The 25,884-nt window shown below is 43.1% G+C and overlaps 1 long non-coding RNA gene across 1 annotated transcript; it reads right to left on the minus strand.

Annotated features, from left to right (window-relative positions):
• LOC112655558 (uncharacterized) lies at positions 1-23,237 on the minus strand. Its single transcript, XR_003133767.3, has 3 exons — positions 23,173-23,237; positions 22,976-23,079; positions 1-655 (listed from the first exon to the last, which is right to left on the minus strand). It is a non-coding gene; the product is annotated as an uncharacterized LOC112655558 (long non-coding RNA).
• Positions 23,238-25,884: the final 2,647 nt, after the last annotated feature.

Consider the following 25,884-nt stretch of genomic DNA (forward strand, 5'->3'; position numbering starts at 1 on the left):
TCACCAAATCTTGTAGGATTTTCAAGAAAGTGTGTCAGGCCTACTGATTTGCATGCATGAAAACATATGAGAATCTTTTTGTCAGGGGAAATTGTGATATGTTCTTTCTAAACCTCTTCCTTGATCTTCTTCTGCAGACAGATTTAACTAATGGGCTAGGTGTCTTAGTCCTGGGAGAGCTATCATTAATTTCCTACCCAGCTTTATTCATAAGAACTAGTCTTATAGTCTTTTCATGTTTTCTTTGCTCTGTTGACATATTTGCTGAAACCCTGCCCAGCAATTTTTCACATATAATAGGATTTCCATTTGAGCCTAGAATCACTAGCAGAACTAGGATGACCTCCTTCTAGTACAGATCAGTACATCTCACCATATCCACTGTCTTATCTGATGTGTGCATGCAGACTTCTCAGGCTCTGTTGCAGTTAAGTTGGAACTCAGGTGACTAGTTTTGGCTGGTGAGCTATAAACAAAAGAGATTTGTTGTCCCATTTGTTTGAGGGCAGTTAAGAGTGGGAGTGGATTCTTCTTAACCTCTGTTCCTCTGCCACAGTGCTCATGGAGGCCATGAATCGAGATGGAGGCATTGCAAGATGGAAGAAGCCTAGATTGCTGAGTCACCACAGGGGGAACAACCACCATAGCCTGGAATCTGAATGGGCAAGAAATAAACATTTGTCATGTTAAGTCATCAAAATTTGAGGGCTTATTTATTACCACAATATAATCTTGCTAGGAGGAAAGGGTCTGTCTATTGCCAAAACAATAAGGAAGAGATTGGACAATGATAAAAATGATGAAGTCCATGAAAAGAGATGTGGTACTCTCCAGTTAGTGCCTGAATGCTTAGCATTCAAGTGTCTGTTGTGTCTGTTACATATTAGTCACTTGGAGGTCTTCATTGGAAATGCAAAGGTGAAGGCCCTAATGGAAGTATTCCAATGTGTTGGAGGAACTAAAATAAGGGTTGTGGCAGGAAATCAGAGAGCTACACAGACAATGGCACTAAATGAGACCAGAGAACTGTTCTGATGGGCGACTCATGGACCATGTTAAGGATGCTAATGTGATTGTTTAAAAGGCATAGAGCAGGGGTAGCATAATCAGAGAGTACTCTTGTTCCTGGTTAGAGCATGGTCTGGTGATGGATGTAATTTAGACTCCAGGTGAGGGATGGCTATATCTTGGATGAAGGTGGTAGCAGAGTTGTTGGAGACAGGTGGGTGGATCTAGGCTTTACTGAATAAGTAAAATGAGCAAAACTTAGTGATTGATTAGATCACTGTCAAGTTAGAAAGATGTCAATATATTCTGGACTCTCAACTGAGTGTGCAATGGTGCTAGTGGTATCATTTACTGGAATACAGAATACATGCAAAGTACAAGTGGTAAATGGTAAGAGTAGAGGTGGGTGAGGGTGGTGGTATGGGAGAAGATAGTGAATCCAGTGTTAGACATTTAAGGTAGAAGCCGAGTGTGAGGCAGTCACATGGAGAAGAAAAGTGGGTACTTGGAGACACAGGTAGATCTCTAGAGGTTGGGGTGGAGATAGAAGTTTTAGTTATCAACTTAGAGATGGCTGTCAAAGATGTGTACATATGGGAGAAAGCTCCTTTGGGGAAATAGAGGAGAAAAATAATTCATTTCAGTTGAGCAAACATCTTCCTTGTGCCAGGTGCAGCTAGATACAAAGATGAATAAGACAAAGTGCCTTTGGTCTGTTAGATAATTACCTATAGTATGGTAGATACCAGGAATAGACATTCACCAAGAAAGAGAGGGTGGTGTGATCATCTCTGCCACTCAGTTAGTAGTAGGTGGGGGTCCACGAGCCTGGATCTCTTGCCACTATAGAAGTCCCTTGCTCACCATGCAATGTCTTATCTTTACGAAGACTTTGTCATTCTTCCTTACAGTCTTCAACCAGCCATGAGATGGGGATTTTTCTGCCCTTCCACCCATTCTTTGCAGACACAAACTCTACTTTTTTGCATCCTGTTGATTTTTCCCTGCAATAGAAATCCCTTTCCCAGCTTCCCCAGCAACTCTCCTCACCAAAACTTTGCAGAGTTGCAAAACTTTTGACTTCCAGAAGGCCTCTTCAGAAAAGTGAAACTAATGAACTCACTGCATTACGCAGCTGTCTCCATTAGTAATGAAATCCTTTTATTACAAGGGATTAGTTTAAAACATGTTATTAAACAGATCAAAATGAGCAATAGCAATGAAAGTCGTTAAAATGCAAGGCATACGAGAGAACAGCTTTCCCTCTGAAATAAGAGAAATCTGGAAGTTACGATTGGAATGATTTTGTGTGGGAGGAAAATGAGAAGGACGTGCTGCACGGAATGATGGGATGCAGGGACAACAGGTACAGCTTAGAATGGCAGGACTCACCTAGGACTAAGCAGAGATGGTGAAAAGAGCAGTCCCCAGTGTAATCCAAAGGCAAGGGCACAGGAATTGAGAAGGGATGGATGAAGAGGCCAGGAAAAACCTAGTAGAAGACCAGCTGTTCCATTTTGTATTCATAGCACAGTAACAATGGCTAATATATGTTGAGTGCTTATTGTGGGTTACCTTTTGCTAAGTTTTGTATTTGGACATCTTATTTAATCCTTACAACAACCTATGAAGTAGGTAATGTTATCAACCCCATTTTATAGACAAGGAAACTGAGCCTTAAGAAGTTCATACCTTGCCCAACTCACAACGAGTAAAGGCTAAGAATGGGATTTGGAATTAAGTCAAGTATATTTGACTTCAGAACCTGATCTTCTAACCACTATGCTATGAGGGAAGAGCTTAATGTAACAGAGTTATGGCCCTGTCCTCCAGGGGTTTACCATGGCATTGGGAGTATGAGTGAAATTTATGGATAACAATGCAAACAACCCAGTTTTCAAAGGAGTATAGGTCACAGCTAGGGGGCTCCAGCTCAATAGTCCAAGGATTCAGATTTAGTTGGATACACCTCAGGACTGAATCTATGTGCATATGTAAACAAGGATCCTTACAGAAAGAAGCTTACCCTGAGCACAGAGAGAAAGAACAGAGGGACACAACCTTCTTTCAAGGTCAATAATCTGCCTTTGGCAGGACAGATACAGTATGGTATGCATCTCTATTAATGAACACTTGTCCATTGTCCTCCCCTACCTCTCCGGAATGGGATTACCTGAGGAAACTCAGATTATTAAAGTAACATGAAAACAAATGTAATTTGGAATTTTAGCCTCTCAAGTGTGGATGGCACCTGGAAGTTGACACATCCTTCCAACATTGTATTCCTTTCTTTAACATTCCTGACAAACAGTGCAAGTAAAGGAGAGCCCCAGCATCATAGGGTAGCTCATTCCCCTGGTAAGTAGCACTGACTTATTAGAACATTCTTACGTAGAGCAGAAATATGTCTGGCTGACACTTTTACCAATTAACATTAATTCCTTCCATTAGCCTTACAAAATGACTTTTCAATGTGACAAAATTGGATATTTGCAAAGGGTGGTCATGTTCCATCTTCAGCCCAGATTCTACAGGGTAACATTCTCCTGGTTTCTTGGACTTCAGTGCCTTTTGTATGAGGTCACTTTTCTCAGGACATGGACCACTTTGTCATTGCCTCACTTAAAGTATGGGGGCCAGAACTGAGCATCACACCCCAAATGCTATCAGATCAACCGGACTAGTGGGACATTACCTCCTTCCTTCTGGAACCCCTACTTTTAATAATGCACACTCAGCTTCCATTCCTTTTTTTTTTTTTTTTTTTATTTATGATAGTCATACAGAGAGAGAGAGAGAGACAGAGGCAGAGACACAGGCAGAGGGAGAAGCAGGCTCCATGCACCGGGTGCCCGATGTGGGATTCGATCCCGGGTCTCCAGGATCGCGCCCTGAGCCAAAGGCAGGCGCTAAACCGCTGCGCCACCCAGGGATCCTCAGCTTCCATTCCTAATGGCCACACCACTCTCTGGCTTGTGTCAACTCATTCTTAAGTAAACAAGCGTTTGCCCCACATGATTCTGCTAAGTCACACCACCCTCTTCCAATCCCTGTGCAGTTGGTTTCTGGACCTAGTATTAATCTCTGCTAAATGAGCTGACCCTTTGTTCCAGCTTATTGTGATCATTTTGGATCCTGATTCTGTCATCTGACATAATCACCATCCCTGCCACTGTCTTGTCATCTGCAAATTTGATGAGCAAAACTCATTGTATTTTTCTGAGTCATTGACAGAAACATGGGATTTGTTAGGCCAAGAATGCAGCGTAGGGTGGGGCCCTGATGCTGGCTAAAACTGACTGTCTCCAGATGTCTAGACATTGAGACACGGAAAAATTGATCCACTGGGTCAAAGTCACAAAAGGGCAGAGTATGAGTCAAAAGGTCAATGTACTATTGATATTGGGATGAGTTTCTGCCATGAAGCCTGCAATTGTCAGTCATTCAATGACAATTTCCTATGCATCCATTTCTTGACATCAGCAACCTGGAAAGTACACTCTACTCTTAGGAAATAGGGGCTAAACATGCATTCTTACATGGACATCTTGGGCACAAACACAATTCCAGCATGACCAAACCTATAAGCTGTCTAATGAAAGGAAAAGATACACAATCAAGTAATTGCAATCTATGTGATAAATGCTCTCCCACAGGAGTGGACAAATTGCTGTGGAACCCTGCTAGGGAGATGTGAGCTCTACAGAAGGGACTTTAAAAACAGAAAAGGTGGACAGCCCTGGTGGCGCAGCAGTTTGGCGCTGCCTGCAATCTGGGGTGTGATCCTGGAGACCTGGGATCGAGTCCCACATCAGGCTCCCTGCGTGGAGCCTGCTTCTCCCTCTGCCTGTGTCTCTGCTTCTCTCTCTCTTTGTGTGTCTATGAATAAATAAATAAAATCTTAAAAAAAACAACAACAGAAAAGGTGACATTTGAGCTAGGCTCAAGGAGGCATGGGAGTTTGCTTGGTGAAGAAATAGGAAAGATATTCTAGGCAGAAGGGACTACAGGCACAAAAATGTGGACCAGAAAGACGTTGTAAATCTGGGAAACAACAAGAAATCTGGGGGCCTGGGGCATGTAGAAAATAAAGCTAAAAAATTATTTGTCCTCATCTGCTTCAACACTCACTAAGTTCCTCTTGTGTACTGAGTATTGTGTTTACCTCTAGGGGATGAAAAAGGCATAGTCCTTGCCTCAGGAGCTTACTAATTGGGTAGACCTGCACAAGTTACTTATCCCCTCTGAACCTCTGTATCCTCAGTAAGACAAAGATCATCAAAATCATGTTACTGGGGACTGAATGAGAATGTTTGTAGGGTATCCAGCCCAGTGCTTGACACACAATAGGTCAAACACATAGCAACAGCCCTCCTATTTTCTTTGTATGAGTTTCTGGTATAGGGCTGAGTTTCCATGGCCATGGCCCCATCACTTAAATTGAGAGTCTCTGAAATCCTGCTTCTGATGTAGCCTCCTGTCACAAGGAAGCCCATTTAGGGGTCTGGTGACATCTTCCCTCAGCATTCTGACAGAGGGGCTTCCAACCCAAGCCACACTCCAGTGTCTCTGGGAAGAATCACACTTGGTATAAAATTTCTGCATCATTGATTCTTTATTCACCTGGAAAGAAGGTACTCATTTTCCATTTATGTCTCTTTGCATCTTGTTTTGGGTGTGAACTGGTATGGCCCAGATACCAGATCCAGGTTAAAATGGATTCTAAAAGGTACTAGGATTGGAATAGACCCACCCACTGAGAATGTTTTTCCCGCTTGAGTGCTGGGAGCATCCCAGAGATGGAGCTGGTATCTGGTATCTGCCCCAGCAATGAGAGAATAATCCAGGTGGTCAACACCAGGGATATACAATGAAGGGTTCATGCAGGGCCTCGCAGCAAAGAACTAAGAGTCACTGAGTACCTACCACATGACAATTAAAATATGCATTACAAAATGTTTCTCAAATTCTTACTTGTCATAAACACCACCAAATAGTTTATATACCACACCTCAGTTCATCCTTACACTACTTTAGGGACTGGGTACAGTTCTGGTTTCTACAAAGAAATCCAAGACTCAGGGGATCTCTGGGTGGCTCAGTGGTTTAGCGCTGCCCTCAGCTCAGGGCTTGATCCTGGAGACTCGGGATCGAGTCCCACATCAGGCTCCGTGCATGGGGTCTACTTCTCCCTCTGCCTGTGTCTCTGCCTCTCTCTCTCTCTCTCTGTCTCTCATGAATAAATAAATACAAGCTTTAAAAAATTGTTTTAAAGAAATCTGAGACTCAGAAAATCAGATGTGCCAACTCTTCCCATGAATTATCTCATATTTTTCCTCAGAATGAACTTCCTGGTGTTATCATCACTAAAATCATTTGGTCACTGAGGAGCAGAGGAGGGACTGAGAGTTTCAGTGTCTCACTCTGGGGCGTGTACTAGTAGTGGCAGAGTTGAGTTGGAACTGTCTGACTCTAGAGTCAGAGCTTTCCCTATCTGCCTTGATAAGAGGACCCAAGAGCAAAGAGTCTGATGAAGGAGGCTTATGGCTGTGCTGGACCTGCAGAAGGTGAAAGCAGTGATGAAAGTCTTGGACAATAGAGTCAGAGGCTTGGAGGTTGTCCTGTTGATCCCTCACTCAGGGCACAAACATTCCCCAAAGAGCCCCTGTATTGTAGGAGGCCTGAATATGGGCTGCACTGAAGAAAGAATAGGGATCCAGCTGTGGGACTCAGAGGTAGCAGCCATTGACACAAACAGGGTCCTACACACCATGCCATAGCCCAGGGAGAGTGTGATGAAGGTGGCCCCAAGCAAGTCAGCTTCCCTCAGTTTCAATGGAAAAAAAAAAAAAAAAAAGAGTGCCTGACATGGCATTTACAGTAAGAACAACAATAACAACAAAAACAAAACCTGGAAAGCTTTGGTTTCAGAACTAATAAATCCTCTGTGAACAACCCTGGTGCCAGCTGAAGATGGGATAACAATTCTTCACCATGTTCTTAATAGACAAAAAAAAGTACAGTCACCCACTAAGTGTTGGTACAAGCCCCCTGCTGAGAAAAGCCACCGGTCTCCCTCTCCAAGGCCCCATACCCTGCCACCTAGAACTGTGAGCAGTGATTCCAGCTCTTCTTTAAAATAAAAAGTGCCTTCACTGTCCTATCTTCACTGTTTCTCTTCACTGGAGCAATTCTGGGTGAGTGTGCAGTGTGGGTGCTCGGCAGCAAGAGCATGCACAAAAGGCATGGTTTGGAGCATGTTAACCACAGTAGTGGCACATCACCTATTTGCAAGGGAAGGCTGGACCTAGCAGAGGCCACAGAGATACCCAGGGCTGGCAAAATGCAGAACAGTAGCAATTAGGAAGCATTCATGAAAAACCCTTCTTCAATGCAGACCCGTAGTCAGGCCTCCCACAGAGCAGGGACTGTGTTGAGGAAGGGAGGGGGCAAGTGTTTGTTCCCTGGATGACGGATCAAGGGAACAGCCTCACAGTCTGTGACTACGATGTCCAAGGCTGCAGAAGGACCAGCCTTTGAAAAACTGATGACTACCTTCCAGTGTAGGATGCCTGCCACTCTAGGAATTTAAAACTGAGAGCTTGATGCAGAACATGGAGGCAAGAATGTGAATTCTGAATACAGAAGCGTCTGGACACAGAGAAGTCTCTGTTCTGGCCAGCTGTGTGATTGTGGGCATGCCACTTAACCTCCCTGAGCCTGTTATTTTTCTCCCATGTAAGATGAAGGTGTCTTCTACCTCGAAGATGGAATTTACATAGTAGGTACCTAATTAGTGTTTATAGCATTATCACTATCATCATGTATGTGATGATAGTCAGCATGACCAGTTCTTAACAAAGTCCTACCGTGGGCCTACTCTGTGCAAGATAGTCAATGCCTACTATGGGTCGAGCACCAAAGTCAAGTATTGAGAACAATTGGAGATATGTACGTGGAGTCGGTTGAACTTGGTCTGTTGTCTTTAGCCCTGTCTTCAGGTTACAAGCCATATCATCCCTTTCCCTACTCACTTTCTCACCACCAACACCCTCTATTCACCACGGCAAAGGTTGTATCAGCCGTAACTGATCTGTGTGCCACAGTTGATCATCTAAAAGCTGCTTGAGATAGATCACCTTGATGATCCTCACAGTATTCCTGGGAAGAAAAATCAAGCAAATCTGATTGCCTACATTTCACAAGATGCCTTAAAGGAGCAGCACAAGGTGCAAGGGTGTGAGGTTTAGAATATGTAACAGGAGCCTCCAGACCGTGTTTGAACATACACAGGAATTCTGACCTCCTGATCAGGTACTGGATGCTAGAGCCCTCTGGAATCTAAGTATATGGGAGATGGGTTGTGGATAACGTGCTAGAACCAAATGGCTTCCTGAATGCTGACAAAGGAAGAGAAATAGGTATTGTGTGTGCCCCCAGGCACTGTATTCAGTGCTCTGCTTACTGGACTTATCTAATCATCACAAACACTGAGGTGGTATAAATTATCATTATCCCCATTTTACAGATGAGAAAACAGACTTGAGAAGAGTACATAACTTGATCGGTCTCTGACATAGCAAACAAGTGACAGAGCCAGGATTTGGAGGCAGGTCTGCTCACTACAAAGTGTGGCTGGTCAGAGCTCCTACCCTGCTGCCTCCTCAAACAACCATCACCACTACTGAAGACAACCTGGTTTTGGGTCCTTTGCTCTAGGTCCAGTCACTAACTCCATGTTTTGCATACATTGTCTCATCTAATGCTCCTAAAAACCATCAAATGCTAGTATCTGTGGAGATTTTTTATGGTTACAAAGTATCTTTCCCAGTTATTGGTGATCAGTTTAGTCATGCTATAAATGCTGGAAATAGGAAAATGAGACCCAGAGAGGTTAGATAATTCCCCAAAGTTATATGCAAGGTTTGTGTTTCTAAATACCACGTCCATTCTGTAGGCTGCCCTTCCAACTTCCTTCCTCTTTTGTTCTTCCATCCTAGATCCAAAGAAGATCAGTGCCATTCCTCAGGTGGACAAAACTAAGGCTCAGGAAATGAAGTTGTTGCACAGACTCAGAGAAGTAGAAACATCCACTAATATGAAGAATCCCCAAGACCTGGCATTTTTCTAAGACTAGTTGTCCTCCTGCCAGTTCATTTTCAATAATTGGTCATTTAAAATCATCCCCTACCAATAAATAGCCTGCTCCATAATTCAATTTGCTTTGCATTTTGTCAATTCAACTGCCCTGCCTCTTGAGGGGGCTCTATCCACATGCTTGGGGAACCAGTCAGTGTTGAGAAAAAAGAGCATGAACCAGCTGGAATGGAGCCAGAAGGGAGGAGAGTAAGGTGGAGGCCAGTCCCAGGCACTTTCCTGGACCAGCAGACAAACTCATCATTCATGGCAGGACCGTGCAGCTGCCAGCCTCAAAGCCAGCTGAGGCAGCCTGTGGGGTTCAGAGGCCAGATGCTCTCTGCCTAGGAATTTACTAAGTAACATAGGGAATGGGGTTTCCCTTAATGTTATCACCTAAGCCTTTTAGCCAAAGCTAGTGATCACAACATTTAGCCAACAAAGAGGGCAAAGGGAAGAAACATGCACAGCACATCTTTATGTGTTGTGCTCATGATATGACTGCAATAATCTCTAATGAAGACATTGTGATTGAAATATAAGAAAGGGAGGAAGAAGCTGAGGCACTGAGATAAGTGACTTGCCTAAAGGTCACATGGCTGTAAGTGCCACTTGAATCCTAGACTGACTGGCTCCAAATCATCTATGCTATGCTCAGTAGGCAAGAGTGCTATCCAGTCTTACCTTATGCCCACTGTGGGGGGCATCAGCATTCCCTGTGGAGTAGGGGTAATAGAAATCGTGCTATACAGGGCTCTACCCATTTGGCTGCTGAACTGGTATTGCTCAGCACCCTATGGAACCTTAATGTATTCTCATCTTATATTATGAGAAAATAACATGGAATGATCTCTGGGTTCTTTCATATTCTGGCACTGAGGCCCAGAGAGGGCCAATGACTTGCTTAGAATGACGGCGTCTAGATTGACTAAGTCATATGCGTTCCAAGATTGGAAATAAGTCCTGGGAAGTGAGGGTCAGAGGAGTCAGAGGTTGAAAGAATATAAACAGTCTTCGTGGAGAAATGATTTTTTTTTTTAACTAAACCTAGACGAATAGTGTGATGCTGTCAGATTGCAGAATTGTATGTAGAAGGACTGGGGATCTGGAAGAGAAAAGAAAGTGGACAAATTACAGAAGATTAGAATCAAATAGATTGGAGAATTCCCAAGTATTCCTGTTTGTCTGGAGAGTGAGGTAGAGAGAAGGGACAGTGCAGGGTGAATGTGGTCAGGTCAAAGCCACCGTGAAATTGGACATAAGAGGATGGCAATGAGAAGTTAGTGAAACTTAGTATATAAGGGAAATTCACAAGGGGTCATTGCAACCATTTTTTAAAGCCTTTACTTTGTAAAAGTATTTTCCAGCTAGGTTGATCCAAATAGGGAAAAACTTTCCACCCTTTGGAACATAGCAAATCCAGATTTGAATGCCAACTTCTCTTAAAGATTGTGGGACCCCTAATAAATTACTTGGCCTTTCTAATCCTTAATTTCTTCATTAATAAAAAGAGATCCTCAAACCTCTTCTCTGAGATGATTGTGAGGATTGAAAATAATTTAGGTAAAACATATAGGAGAGTGCCAGGGCCATGATCAATGCCCAATAATTGCTGCCTAAGATTGCAATGATGATGAATTATTCAGTGAAGCCAGCTGAAGAATTTTATTCATAGAGGCAATGTATTGTAATGATCCACATCATGGACTCTGGAGCTGTGTAAACTTTAACAATAACTTAATTTCACCTCTTTTTTCATTTTCCTTGCTTTTAAAGTGAGGGCAGTAATAGTACCTGCTTCCAAGAGTTATTATAAATATTAAGTGAGTTAATATGTATAGAACACCTACAACAGTGCTCAGCACAGAATAAGTTCTCAATAAATGTAAGTTATTCCCACATGCTCATTGAAGAGCAGCTTGAGATACACAGTTTTGGACTGACTTACAGAATTGATGAAAAAAAAAATGTGGTTCAAAGGAGCACTCAGTAACTAGTCCCTCACCTAACTGTGTTTTTTTTTTCTGTGTTTTTATTTTACATTTTACCATATTTTATTTTCTTTATACTGCTTATATTACACTGGTTGTATTTTATATTCATTAATTTATTTTCTGAATCCCCCAATAAAATGTAGGTCTGTGAGGGAAGAGACTATCAATTTGCTTCATTCTTTTATTTATACTGTGTGCAATTGTGACTGGCATATAAAAGGCATTCAGAAAATGTTTTGTTTGGAATTTTACTGTGATGTATTTAGGTGTCATTTCCATTATGTTTATTTGCTTGGAACTATCTGAACTTATTGACTCTGCAAATGTGTATCTTTAGTAAATTTAGGAAAATTTTGATTATTTCTTCACTTTTATTTTTTCTGTCCTATTTTCTATTATCTCTTTCTGGGACTCCAATTACACCTATGTTAGAATTTTCAACATTGTCCTACAGGTCACTGAATCTGTTCATTTTTCTTTCTAGTTTTTTCCTCTCTATTTTTTAGATTAAATAATTTATATTAATCTCTTTTAATTTTATAATGCTTTTATAATTTCTGATCTGTTATTGAAATCAGTAAAAGATATCATTTATGTTGTATTTTTTTCAGTTCTAGAATTTCCATTTGGTTCTCCTTTGTGTCTCTACTGAGATGTTTTTCTTTTATCTTTTTTAATCATTAGAAGTGTATTTTCCTTTATGTCCTTGAACAAAGTTATGATAGCTGCTTTAAAATACATTATATACATTATATATATACGTATATACATTATATACATTATGATAGCTGCTTTAAAATGCATCTGTTAATTTTAACATCTGGGTCATTTCAAGCTCAGTTTCCATTTATTGCCTTTTTTCTAGGTTCACATTTTTCTGTTTCTCAAAATATCTAGTAATTTTGAACTATATCTTAAGCATTGTGGTTGATATATTATGGAGATTCTGAATCCTGTTATGATCATTTAAATATTACCTTTTCTTTTTTTTTCAGAAAGCAGTTAACTTGGATGAACTCAACCTTTGTCTCCCTAGTGATGGGTAGCAGCTGAAATCTCAGTTCAGTTATTTTTTTCCCTTAGTTGAGTTGCTTGGATCTGCTCTGCATATGTGTAGTTCGGGGTTGCTCAGCCAACAAATTGAGAAAAATATATACACCAAATTTAGGGCTCCCCCTCTATGGCTCTCTCCTTCCTGGTATCTCCCTCCTTCTGTTTTCTAGCTGCTGTGCTCATCCAGAATTCTGTCTTCTGATTTTTCAAGCCAGTAAGACTAAGGATTTTCTATATGAGATTTAGTTTCCTCATGTAGCACAGCAAACCGGGTCCTGCCACTAAGCAAAAAATCATAAAAATGTGAAATTCAGCTAGTTTCATTCTTTTCTTCTGAATTCAGACCCTCTTCAAGTTCTCCCCGTTTTCAGTTGCTCTCCAGTGCCTTCAAGTTGTTTTTTTTTATTTATTTTATTTATTTATTCATGAGAGACAGAGAGAGAGAGGCAGAGACACAGGCAGAGGGAGAAGCAGGCTCCATGCAGGAAGCCCGATGTGGGACTCGAACCCAGGAATCCGGGATCACGCCCTCAGCCAAAGGCAGGCGCTCAACCTCTGAGCCACTCGAGAGCGTCCCAAGTTTTTTTTTTTAATATTTTGTCCAGAGTCAATAGATGTCATCTGTGGGACAGGTGGTCCAATAAGAGCTACTCCTTCACTATCAGATGCAGAACCTCCATAAATGTTTTTGATTAAAAAATTTACATGCACTATAACTGCACAGAATCAGACTTTGAGAACTCAACCCCCATCATTTCATGAAACAGTTTTTTGACCTCTATGCTTTTAAACACTACAGCCAAGATTTATGTCTCAACATTGACTGTCAAAAGCATTTGACATAGTTGATTACTTACATCAAATGCTTTTGAAACATCTTCTTTGCTTGGATTTTGAAACACTACTCTCTCTTGACTCTCCTTTTACTCACTGGTTATTCCTTCTCAATCTTATACTTGATTTTCCTCATCTCTCCAACTTCTAAGCACTGGAATGTCCTAAGGCACATCCATCTTTTCTTAATCCTTAGAGTATCTCATCCAGTCTCATGGCTTTACACACCACCCATATACTAACAGTTCCCAAATCTATATCTTCAGCCCAGACATCACCAGATCTCCAGATTCAAAGAATCTAACTGCCTATTCAATATCTTCATTTGGATGTCTAATAGACATGCTAAACTCAGTATGTCCATAACCAAATTCTTATTTGGACCAAAACTGCTTATCTTTCACTCTTCTCCATCTCAGTAAATTGCTACTTAAGGCTTTCAGTTACTCAGACCAAAACTTTGGACCCATCTCTCATTGCTTTTCTTTTTCATAATCCACATTACGTCTATTAGCTCTACCCTCAAAAATATTTCCAGAATCTGTCTGCTTCTCACTACCCCCACTCCTTCCACCAGGATTCCTGCCACCATTATCTCCCTGTAGATTATTTCAGAGCCTCCTAACAGGTCTCCCTGCTTCTTTTCTTGCACCCCCTTTAATCCACTCTTTATATAGCAACCAAAAATACAAGACATACTGTGGCACTTAGCTGCTATAATCTTTTAATGATTCCCCATCTCATTCATGGTGAAAGTTGAACTCTTTACAAAGGCCTGAAAAGCCCCACATGGTCTGCCTGTTGCCTCATTGACCTCATCTCCTGCTAGTCTCCTTCTCCTTCTCTTTGTTGCAGGAACACAGGCCAACTTGCTTCTCTTTGAACATACTGGCACAATCCTGCCTCAGGGCCTTTTGGTGTGCTGTTTCCTCTACTGGAAGATACTTCCATCAGAGAGCCACATGGCTCACTTTCTTGTTTCCCTCATCCCTATTCAAATGTTACCCTATCAGTGGGGCCTTACCTGACCAACCTGTTAAAAGAGCAAACATCCCCGTCACACCACTCTGTCCCCTTAACCTATTTTTCAAAATAGCATTTATCATCATCTGGCATACTATGTATGTATTTCTTTCTTCATTAAATAATTTCCCTCCTCAGTAGAACATAAACTCCATGGGGACTATTTTGTTCCCTGTTGTGTACCTACAATCTCAGTAGTATCTAGAACATGATAGGCATTCAGTAATATCTTTTGAATAGATGATTGAATGAATAAGTAATTACAACTTGGGCTCAGAATTGTCTAAGGAATATTTGAAAAATTCAGATTTCTTAGATTCTTAAATATAGATTCTTAGGCCCAGTAGAGATGTAATTGAGGGCAGAATCTACGAGAGTCCCAACCTGTCAGGGCTTCAGTTTCTTCATTTTTAAAATAAAGATAATTCTTCATACCTCTCAGGCTATGGTTCAAAGTAGGATGATCTTTGTACAAAAGTGTTCAGCAATTTATTCAGCATAGAGAAGGTGCTTAAGCATTGAAAGACTCCTCCTCTATCAGTTAAAAGATTGACTCAAGGCCCCATGGGAGCCAACTGGGGATTAAACCTGTTTCCTGGAATCCTGCTTTGTGACTCCACACACAGGTCCATATAATCTTACACTCACACCTTCTGTATCTACCACTATGCTGAGGGAGGGCTCTGCCAAAATCCACATTCCTTTTTTCCTAGTGTAGAAACTTATTCCTCTGCATTTCGGTCCAAGTGTACCACACTCCCTATAGACTGCATTACAAATCAGCGGTCTGGCATCTAGGGGCATATTGTCCTTTCTCTCCAGATTTGTTCACAGGTAGCGCTTGTTAGCTCTGCCATTGGAGGTTCAGAACCAGTCCCCACACTGATCCTGAGCCCCCCTCCCATCCTACCACTGCCCATGAGCAGAGCTCAAGAGCACTGCTGATGGAGACAGCCCCCAGGCCCCTACCTGAATAAAATGTGAGGTTCCAAGGAACGTGAAGAGAGAAAAGGGGGGGGGCTCTCCTGCAACTGGAAACAGCCCTTCTGCCCTAACACCAGCTGCCCGCCACCTCAATACCACGTAACTTGTTATGGTCACCCCCAACACCCTCATTCCACCACACACTCAGCTCTGCTACAGTTCTCTGAAAAATGGGTGCTCCGAGCAGAAAGTATATGAGCTGGCTCAGCCCCTATACCATCCCGTCTGGTTTGGTTCTAGCTTCAAGAGACGTGGAGAGGGTCAGCCTGGGGAGGCGGGCAGATTTCTTTCCATGAGTATTCTTTCTGGTCCCATTTCTCCTGGGGCTCAGACTATTGTCTGGGGTCTCCACACTCCCGATGGTATGACTATCCTCTGGACTTCCCCCACTAACCTCCACCTGGGATAACACAGAGATCTCTTCCCAGGTCCCCAACTCAAATAAACATACACAATCACTTTAGCTTTCTCTTTTCAATTTCCGATTCATTTCAGAGGCTGTGGAACTAATCTTCTCAGAGCCCTGAGGCACAATCTCTGAGGATTAGAGTCCCTCCAGACCTCATTCCCATGAAGAGGAAACACACTGCTTTGAAATTTGCTTTTTTTGTCTACCATTTATGTTCACCCTCTACCCATCTCAAAAGCATATCTTAAAGTGTATTTAAAGTTCGCAAGTGCTTTTCACACACGTCTTGTCATTTGATTCCTTCCCTTTGCCCTGATGAGCATAGAATAATCCCATTTTACAGGTGAAAAAACTGAGGTGCAGGGTAAGTATGTAACATAACTAGGTCACAGGAGTAAGTAAGCTGCAAAGTTAAGATGTAAAAACCAAGTCTTGGGGGAAGGGAAGGGAAGATTTTAATAAGATTGCCACTGGGCTTCAAAAAGGCCAACTGGCTTTCTGTTGTATTTTTTTTAGCTGTTTGCAGTGCAATCAATGATGTGGTACCTTCCCATAAGCCTCTTGTTTTTGACAATGCTTGCTTCCTGCTCACTTCTGCACATGTATACACACACACACACACACACACACACACACACACACAGCTGGGAACTTGCCCCAGTGGCAGGCTCCTAAATAACAGTTGCAAAGCTCTCCCAAGTCCTGCTTTTCTACTCCACCATGCTGTGCTCAAGAAAGGATCCCAGTAGGGATTCTTCAAATCAAATAGTTCCTGGAGATATATTTCCCAACACAAATCAAGGATCTGCTTTGTACTTTCTGAGTTTCACTCCAGCTGAGAGACATGGAATCCCTATGCCCCTCCCTCCAACCTGCTTCCAAAGATGGGCCAAGGTCTTTGAGTGACATTGCCCTGACCTGGTTTGGATTGCTAGGGAGCCAGAGCTCCCTCCCTCTAGCCTCCCCCCAGCAGGAGACCTATCCTTGATGAAAGTCTTGCACCTGCATTTCCATTTCCCCTTATGTTGATGCTCTGTGGTCGGAATCCACACATTCCAGGCTAATTTATTGGAAAGCAAAGTGTGGCATGCATGCCTAGCTACTTATTTTGCCAGTGATGCTAGGCTGCCCATTTAGGGACTTTGTTCTTTGAGCAGAAAAGGCAATTATGGAGCATTTTGGATGGGGGAATGTGCTGGAATTATGCTCAATCCAATCTGGAAAGGTTGTTCAGGCTTGCATTATAGACTCCTTTTTTTTTGCCCCCTCAGTTACAGGGACTGAGCCTCACATCAGCCATTCCCAGGGTGGATGTTAGAGGATGCTGTCTCACCTCACTAATGCCATCAGCAGAGCCTAGAAATAGTCTTCTCATCAGCATCATTGGGGGCATCATTTCTGGCCCCGTGTTCCTCAGGACCTTGATATTAGGAATTGAGACCTCCTTGAAAGACAGCCCTGCAGAAATCTGGTTAATTCATTTGGGATGTGACTCATGGGGTTGAAAGTGAAGAAAATTGACAACAATCGGGTACCCTTTCGTGATGCCCAAGCACCACTATGTGTCCTGCACTAAGACTATGGATCATAGAAGAGGCATACAATCAACAACAACAATAGCTGTAACCGTGTTCTAACAGAAAGAACATTGTCTTCAGCACCCAGCACCAGGTACATTTGAACTGGAATATCAGGTCCACCTCTTACTACCTGAGTGACCTTGGGTGAGTCGTAGGGCCTCTCTGTCCTGCTTCCTTAGCTATAACATGGGGTGATGAGTCCTATTTTGTAAGATTATTATGAGGAGTAAGTGACATAATATGGGTAGAGTGCCCCGCACACAGTATGGCATGTTGTAAGTGTACAATTAAAGCATCTTCCTGTGCATTATGTCATCGGATCCCCAGAACAGCCCAGGAAGAGACAAACAGTCTGGAGTTACTCCCACTCACAGAAAGGAAAGGAAGTTTCAAGGAGGTAAAGTGACTTGTCTGCAGTCACACGGAGAAAGCAAGGGGAGAGCAAGGACTTCATCTTGTCTGATTCCTACCTCTGGATTCTTTCCAACTAGGTGACTCAGGCTCATCCATCACTTTTCCAAAGCATCTAGCTCATTCTCAAAGTGGATTCAGGTCCCAGAGACATTCCCTACTCTAAACTTTTCTTGGCTCCTCATGTGTCAAGTCCATCACTTCCGGAAAAGGAGGATCTGGGACAGGCCCTTACTTGACTCCCTGGGAGAACTTCTTAGCAATGGATATTTGATTGGGACACTTAACATCTTTGGATATTTTGGTCCCTGGGGTCTCTTTGCATTTGCTCCCAGTGTTTTACTTATGGTGGTCTTCATTGGGAAACAGAAAGATCTTGTCATCTGCACCTCCAATCTCTTTTCTCTATCCCTGAAGAATAAGAAGGTTGTGGGGTTGTGTCTGGACAGTTTAAGTTTTGGTGAGTATTGCCTGAGAAGGTGAGGTTTATGAGTATTATAGACTGAATGTGTGTATTCTCCCACAATTTGTATGTTGAAGCCCTAACATGATGGTATTTGGAGGTGTGGCCTTTAGGAGGTATTAGAGTCCCGAATGTGGAGCTTACAAAATGGGATCAGTAGTCTTATAAGAAGAGAGCAGAGCTTGCTTATTCTTTGTCATGTTAAGATCACAGCAAGAAGGCAGCTGGCTGCAGGCCAAAAAGAGAGCTCTCACCAGGAACTGAATTAGCTGATGCCTTGATCTTGGACTTCCCAGCCTCCAGAATTGTGAGAAACAAATGTTTAAGCCACCCATTCTATGGTATTCTGTTATATTCTGTTAATGCAAGCCTGAGCTAAGACAACCAAAGAGAACATTTCCTTCCAAACTGTCCAATGCCTGGTATCCAGGCCCTTCTCCAGGGCCTCACATGAAAAGTCTGTGCCATGATGGAGGACCTTGAACTAAGATGGTAGAAAGAGAGAGCAGAGGAGGAAAGCCAGCAGATGCAGAAATTTCATCACCAGTGAGGAATATAAAGATGGTGGCCAAAAAAGCAACATCCAAACAAAGGGGCAAGATGAAGCCTTAAATGGGGAGGAATCAAGAAGTGAAAGGTACCAAGGGTCAACAGCAAGATGGAAAGTAGACGGTGATGGAACTCGACAAGCAGCTCAGCACTGAAGCTGTGAAAAATGCTCTCCAAATTTGCTCTGATTAATCTAATACTTCATAAAAAATTGCCCCAATTCTTAATGGGCTTAAAACAACCACTTATTATGCTTACAGATTGGGGGTCAAGAATTCAATAGGACACAACAGGAAAGTCTTTTCTCTGAACTTTGATGTGTGGGCCATCAGTTGGAAGCCTCCAGAACTGGAAATTAGAATCATCTGAAGGTTCATTCACTGGCGGTTGATACTGGGAAGACTCAGATAGCCAGCAGCTGGGGCTCTGTGAGCATCTCTTTCTGTCTCTATGTGGCTTCTCTATGTTGTCTCTCCAACATGGCAGCTTTAGGGTATCCAGACTTCTCACGTGTCTGCTTAGGACCCCCAATGTGCAAATTGACAGCAGGTGAAAACCCTATCACTTTTTGTGACCTAGGCTCAGAAGTCACGCAATGCCCTACCACAATGTTCTGCTAATCAAGGAAGTTACAAAGGTCCACCAAGTTCAAGAAGAGGGAATATAAATCTTACTTCTTGCTGAATGAGTGTCGATGTCACACTGTAAGAAGAACATGTGGAATGGGACACATATATGTGAAGCAATCTTATAAAATACAATCGGAAAAAAAATAAAATAATAATAAATAAAATAAAATAAAATAATAAAATAAAATAAATAATAAAATAAAATAAAATAAAATAATAAATAAAATAAAATACAACCGGGCTCCATGTCCAGTCTCCTCTCTGTGGTACTTTCTCATGCTGCATTGGTTAGTGTGTGTGAAACCACAAAAGCACAGACTCTGGGTCTCCCCTTGAAAGGACAGGACTAGAGATGGGAACACCCACAGCTTAGACGAAGGGGTACTTGGCATATTCCTTTAGAGAAGCGTGAAGCATTTTCTGGTTGGCCAGCTATGATGGACAGGAGTGTTGAGGTCTCTGTCATGGCTGTATTACTGCTTTGCTTTGTGAGGTTTTTTTTTAGGGATGGTAAAAGTATTGTCTCTGTCAATTTCCCATACTTTTTGGTAAAGATCTTTCTGAAAACTAAGCCTATGTCTGTGATGCCGAGAAAACCCAAAAGGTGGCTCTGATTTTTCTCACAGCTGAGTAAGAGGCAGGGAGGAATAGGTCTCCCTAACAACAAGCAGGAAGGAGAGCAGGTATCAGCATGAACCCCCAGCAGGGAGGCAAACTCAGGGCAGCAAAGATGCATTGCCCCTCCCATCCCACCTTTCTCTGGAGAGCTCCTCTTAGCTCAGCCCTAGAGCGTTTTGTATTTATGTTGAGTGAGATTCTTTCACAGATAGAGGCAGAAGAAGGATCAAAGTGGGAGCACCTCCAGGGAGAGGTGAAATGCCAGAGGGGTAGTACTACCAGCACTTGAACGACTGTCTTCCCCACCAGAATATTCCTCAAGGGAGTTCATAGAGTTTATCCTCTGTATATTATGCAATTTCACCCTCAACATCTTCCTTGCCCTACCCTACCCTCCCACCTTTGAGCCTCTGGCATCCTCCCTGCTCAACCAAACTCACAAAAAATGCATTTCCTATTAGAGTTCCCCAAAGGAAACACCAGCATGATGGAGCACACAGATTCACTAAGAAACTGCAAAAGGTCTTCCTCCACTCTCCATTACCATGCAAAAGGGCCTGGTGGAGACCCTATGGCTAGCTGAATTCTAGTATTTCCTAAAGTATCCACCACATAGTACATGCACAGTATTTGCTAAATCATGTAAGCATAGGTAATGCTGAGTACATAAAACACTGAAAGTGTGTATATTTGCCACCCACAGCATTTCCCACCCAGCAAAGAGTATGCTAATTGCAAACATTTCTCATTATTCATTAATGGAGTGTATGAGGTTCTCAAGGACCTAAAGCCCAACCATTTTTGTCCTGTGCTGATAGAAATACTATAGTTGGACCTTGAAAGCTATATTCCACTTTTTTATTTGTCATCCATTTGTTCACTTAAAAAATATTCATTGATTATTGTGCTGTGCTTGGCCTTGAAGATAAGCAGTAAAGAGCCCCCACCCTTGAGTGTTCCTAGTGGAAAGCAATGAAATAAAGAAATATTTTAGTGAGTATTATAAAAGAGAAAACTGTGAGCAGTGGGAACCTGTAATAGGATCCTTGATCTAGATTTAAGGAAGGAGAACTCAAAGAAGGCTTCCTGGAGGAAGTGAAGCCTGAACTGAGTTTTGAGCCATAAGAGAAAATTAGCGAGGAAAATATGAGAGAAGGGAGGGAGCACACGTATAGGGCATGAGACAGTATGGTACCTCTAATGAACTGAGAGGAGCTCAGAGCATCTCAGGAGAAAGGGAGAGTGGAGAGCCTTAAATGCTGTACTGAAGAGTTTGGGCTTTCTCCAGAATTATGCAATCATAAAACTAGCTTAAAACTTGTGATTTAATTCAGATAAAGTCAGTGGGTTGATAATTACTAAGATCATCTCCAAGAGTAAATGATAATGAAGTTGTCTTAGTGTCATCAAGAGTAAGGTTCAGCTGTTGGCTTTGATGCTCCCCATTCCTCCTAGGAGGGTTCGTGAGTAGGAAGCAGACAGCATCTGCTCTAGATCAACCTTGTCCACCTAGTCACTGATCCTGACCTCTAGGACACACATGCTTGCTCCAACCTGCCTTCGTTCATCAACTTGAACTTGACCTGTGGTCTTTGCCTGCTCCTCCCAACTTAGCTGGACAATTGATTGAGCCCCTCTGGGTGAGTCCCACCATGTTACTGCTCTTGTTCCAAAGATTCAGCTGTAATTAAACTTTAAAACAGGGGATCCCTGGGTGGCTCAGAGGTTTAGCACCTGCCTTTGGCCCAGGATGTGGTCCTGGAGTCCCGGGATGGAGTCCCACATCAGGCTCCCTGCATGGAGCCTGCTTCTCCCTCTGCCTGTGTCTCTGCCTCTCTCTGTGTGTCTCTCATGAATAAATAAATTAAAAAAAAAAACCCTTTAAAACAATAAAATATTCTACCTTCCCATTCTAACCTTAGTGACTATGCTTGCTATCTGTTGACTGCTGATTGGATATCTTGGGATTATGGGCAATTAAAGATGAAAGGGACCATCATGCCCAAACCTCTCATTAGAGCTAATGCCAGAGAGAAGAAATGGCTTCCCCAGGAATAGGCTCATTGGAGGGTCTTCTGATTCTCAGGCTGGTGAGCAGCCCATGGATTGCCTCTTAGTAGAAGGAACTGACAAGCTAGTAAATACAGTGGGTAACAGGCACTTACAGCTTGGGCTTGAAGATTTTCTTTTAGACAACTCCCTTGGACTCCAAGGACTGAATCTTGTAAAGTGGGGTTTATTAATGCATCTCATAAAGGCTACCTGAGTACTTGCTATGTGTCAAGCTCTATAGGAGACACCAGGGAGCCAAAGGAAAGCAAGACCCATTTCTTGCCAGAGAAGCCTATGTTCCACTGAGGAGGCAGATGACAAATGATAATTATGCAGTGTGAAAAGTGTCACGGCACTTGAACGCTGTAATGGAGGAATCTTCATGACCAAGTCCCTGGTTGGCTCCTGAGAGCAGCTATTGCTTCTGGGTAGACACAGGAAAAATTAGTGGGATCATAGGATTTGGTTTGAGAGTCTCACTCTGACCTACCTTTAAGTCATTAAAAGGTTAAATGTCATTTCCATAAACAAAGCAGAGAATCACAGATCATTAAGTCCAACCCCACACTTATGAGAATAGGCAACTGAGGCCCAGGAGGGGAAGTGACTTGGCCAAGGTCACTGTGTTAAGGTTCCTGCCTCTAAACTGCCCTTCTGACTTGCATTAGAGAAGCAGTACTGTGCTGCAGAAAAAGTGCTGGACTCATGGTTATAGACTGAAACTTTGTGTCCCTCCAAATTCATGTACTAAAGCCCTAGCCCCCAGGGTGATGGTATTTGGAGATGGGACCTTTAGGTGGTAATTAGGTTTGGATGAAGTCATGAGGGTGGGGTTCTCATGATGAATCCATGTCCCTTTAAGGAAAGACCCAGAGAGCTCACCCCCTCTCCAGGAGTATTCCCTGAGGAAAGGCCGTGTGAGCACATACAGAGAAAGCAGCCATCTGCAAGTGGACAGAAAACCCTCACCAGGAATCAAATCAGCCGGGACCTTAATCCTGGACTTCCTGGACTCCAGGACTGTGAGAGATAAATGCCAGTTATTGAAATCACTCAATCTGTGGATTTTGTTATGGTGCATGAGCAGACCAAGACATCCACATCCACAGTGTGTTTCTCAACAGATCACTGTCCTTCTCTGGGCCTCAGTTTCCCTGAATGTCAAAGGAGAGTATTGGGCCAAAAAGGTCTCAGAGACTCCTTCCAGCTCTGAGATGTGATGTGACAATTACCTAGTGAAGAAAGCGGCTGAAAACCAAAGCAGCTCCCCAGACTTCCCTGGCCACTAGCTCAGGGAGGCTGGCAGTGGGTGGTGCCCAGAGCCCAGGTGGCTGCCCTAGAAAAGAGTGAGATGAGGCAGGGGGTAGCATTAACATTCCTCCAACACATGCCCAGGAGTTTAAAGGGCCCAGATGGGAAGCAAACAAACCCTCTGACGTGCTCTGAGCCATAGATCACCTTCCATAGCAGCCGCCACTACTCACTCTCCTGTTGCCGTGGCAACTTTTCTCTGGATTCTTCTAATTTCCCAACACTCAGCTCCAGGAGCAGGGCCCAACTGACCTACAAGTGGAGACCACACAGACCCAGGACATGGAGGCTGGACCAAGAAGGGCATGGGCGTCACAGCCCGGAATGCAGGGCTGGGATTTTGACCCAGGTGTGTCAAGTTGTTCTCATCTTTCCTCTGTAAACATTGTCTCACAGCAAAGCTCAGAAAGAGCTGAGAACAGAGAGGAGGATTTTTTACATTATAAATCACCGTGGTTTTATGAAACTATGGTTTTTCTCTAAATACTCATTTGTAGCAGCAATGGTCACTGCTCTGCTCCACAGTGAACTTGCTGAGTGACCTTGGGCAAGCCACTTAATCTTGCAAGGTTGTGCTTTTCCTAAAGCCTAAAAATGAGCTAATAATTCAATTCAGAAGCTGGGCTGCAAGCGCTCTCCTGCTCTTCCCCTTGCCTGAGGCTCTGCAGGTGAGCAGGTGAGATATTCGAAGAGTCTCCTCTTGGCAAATGACAGTCTTTTGAAATGTAAGGTTTACCAGTGATCCTATCCCCCACCCCACATTATTATTGATGCACTTAAAAGCTGATTTTCTGAGCATTTCTTTTTTCTTATATATAAGGAAAAATGCTCTAGGGGCCAATATATTAGGTAACTCCCGATTTTCAATCAAGAGGAAATAGAAGCGAAGTATGTCTGAAATTATCATCAAAGTCATTAGAATAGGATTTTTCTTATCAGACTTCAATACACACAGGTATAATATTAGGAAGACATCTATTTCTGTAAGTTGGGCAATTCCAAAATTGATATGTCACCCACCTCATGATAGAGTCAAGTGTCTTCCTCCCCTCTTCCATCCCTCTCTATCTAATATGTATTCAGTAGATGCTCAAACCGTGCCAAGTCTGGTGCCTGTTATTCAAAGGCATGTAAGGAGTGCCTGCTCTGTCAGGCACTATGCTACAGCTAGAGATGCAGGGTAACAAGCAAGGCTGCTGTTCTGGAGGAGCACAAGATCTGTAATGACAGACACAGGAGCAAGGGTGTCCCACCTATTCATTACCTTCTCAGTCTTCCAATGAGCTGGTGAGGGAAGTGTTACCATTTGCCATTTCAGATGGAAGAACTGACACACTGAGGTCAAGTGCTGTCATATCTGCAAGGTCTCTGCTTGACCCAGTTTGGACCCCTGGTCCTCCCCCTCCATGTTACATTCCCCAGGATCACCCCAAGCTAGCCCTGAGGCCCTGTCCTCCCTAGTTCCCATCTGCAGCTCCAGCCTTATCTTCCTCTCCACCTTTGCGGACATTATAGAGCCATAACCCATGGTTTGCTCATCCATAGACCTCACACCACTACTTACCCATGGATCCTTGGGCCACCAGAGCATTTGAGAATGCTGTTTGAGGAGTTTGAGAACCCCTGAAATTTCATGCAAAATTTTGGTTGAAAGGGAACATGTGCAATTTGGAGGGAGATAAGCTAGATCATTCATCAGAATCTCCAAGGGGTCCAGAGCCCATCCACGGGAAAATTACTTGAAAATTACTACATTTGTCCCCCTGAGTTCCTATTTGCTCCTCCACAGAGCCTGGTGCTCAGCCAGTTATGCAGGAAGAAAGGGTGGAAGAGGGGATGAGACACCACTGTCCCCACCTAGTTCTACTGCATGGAGTATAACGTAAAGCAGATCTACAGCCAACCCTCAATTCCTGCTCTTAATGAGATTTGTCTGGAAGAGGAAGAGAGAAATGAAGAAGTAATCAGAGGGACCACAAAGCTGAATGAAGGTCAAGGAGAAAAGACTCAAGAAGATAGAGATGCCAGCCACTCAGAGAAATGCTGAAGGGGCAGGAGTCCGAAAGGGATATAATGGCCTTACCAAAGTTACAACTCAATCAGTTCATCAGCAAATAACTTCAAGTACCTTCTATGGTACAGAAATCATTCCAAATGCCTTACTTTATGAGTCATAAATTGCCCAGGCACTGGGGTAATGGAAAGGGCTCTGGGCTTGGACCCTGGAGATTTGCATCTGGACTAGATTCTGGTCATCATCATCACTATAACCTTGGGTAAGAGTCATTGAACCACAGTGATAAACCTTACCTGTAGAATCAGGGCATTATCCTGACCTGGCTTCCATGGTTCTTGCCCTGAGGCTCAGATCTGATACTGCTGATACTGGATGTTCTTACAAGTAGGGCAGTTACCACTTACGGAGGTCAGACTGACAGATTCCAACATTTAAAAACAAGTTCATTGTTGTGAACATCTCCCATCTCTGTGTGCCAACAGAACTAACATGAAGTGACAGATGCAAAGAGCTATTTGCTTATTACTCTCCCAACCACACCCCACCTCCTACCCTCAGGGCCACTTTGTACAAGCCTTTGTTCTCACCCTGCCCTAGCAGGTTCTCAGTGGGTTCAGCCTTCCCACCCAAGACCTTTGGATTGTCCTTTATTCCACCATCCACTACCGCTACTCATGGGGCTTCCCATTTGCTCTCTCAGCCCTATTCCTGTAATGAATGTTATGGTTCATCTCAGTGTGGATCCAGCATGTTACTACCCCTCCTTGCATATTCCCTTTGTCCTCCATTACAGGCTGATCCTCCTTACCTACA

This window comes from Canis lupus, chromosome 9 (genome assembly GCF_003254725.2).
Source record: "Canis lupus dingo isolate Sandy chromosome 9, ASM325472v2, whole genome shotgun sequence".
Classification (NCBI taxonomy): domain Eukaryota; kingdom Metazoa; phylum Chordata; class Mammalia; order Carnivora; family Canidae; genus Canis; species Canis lupus.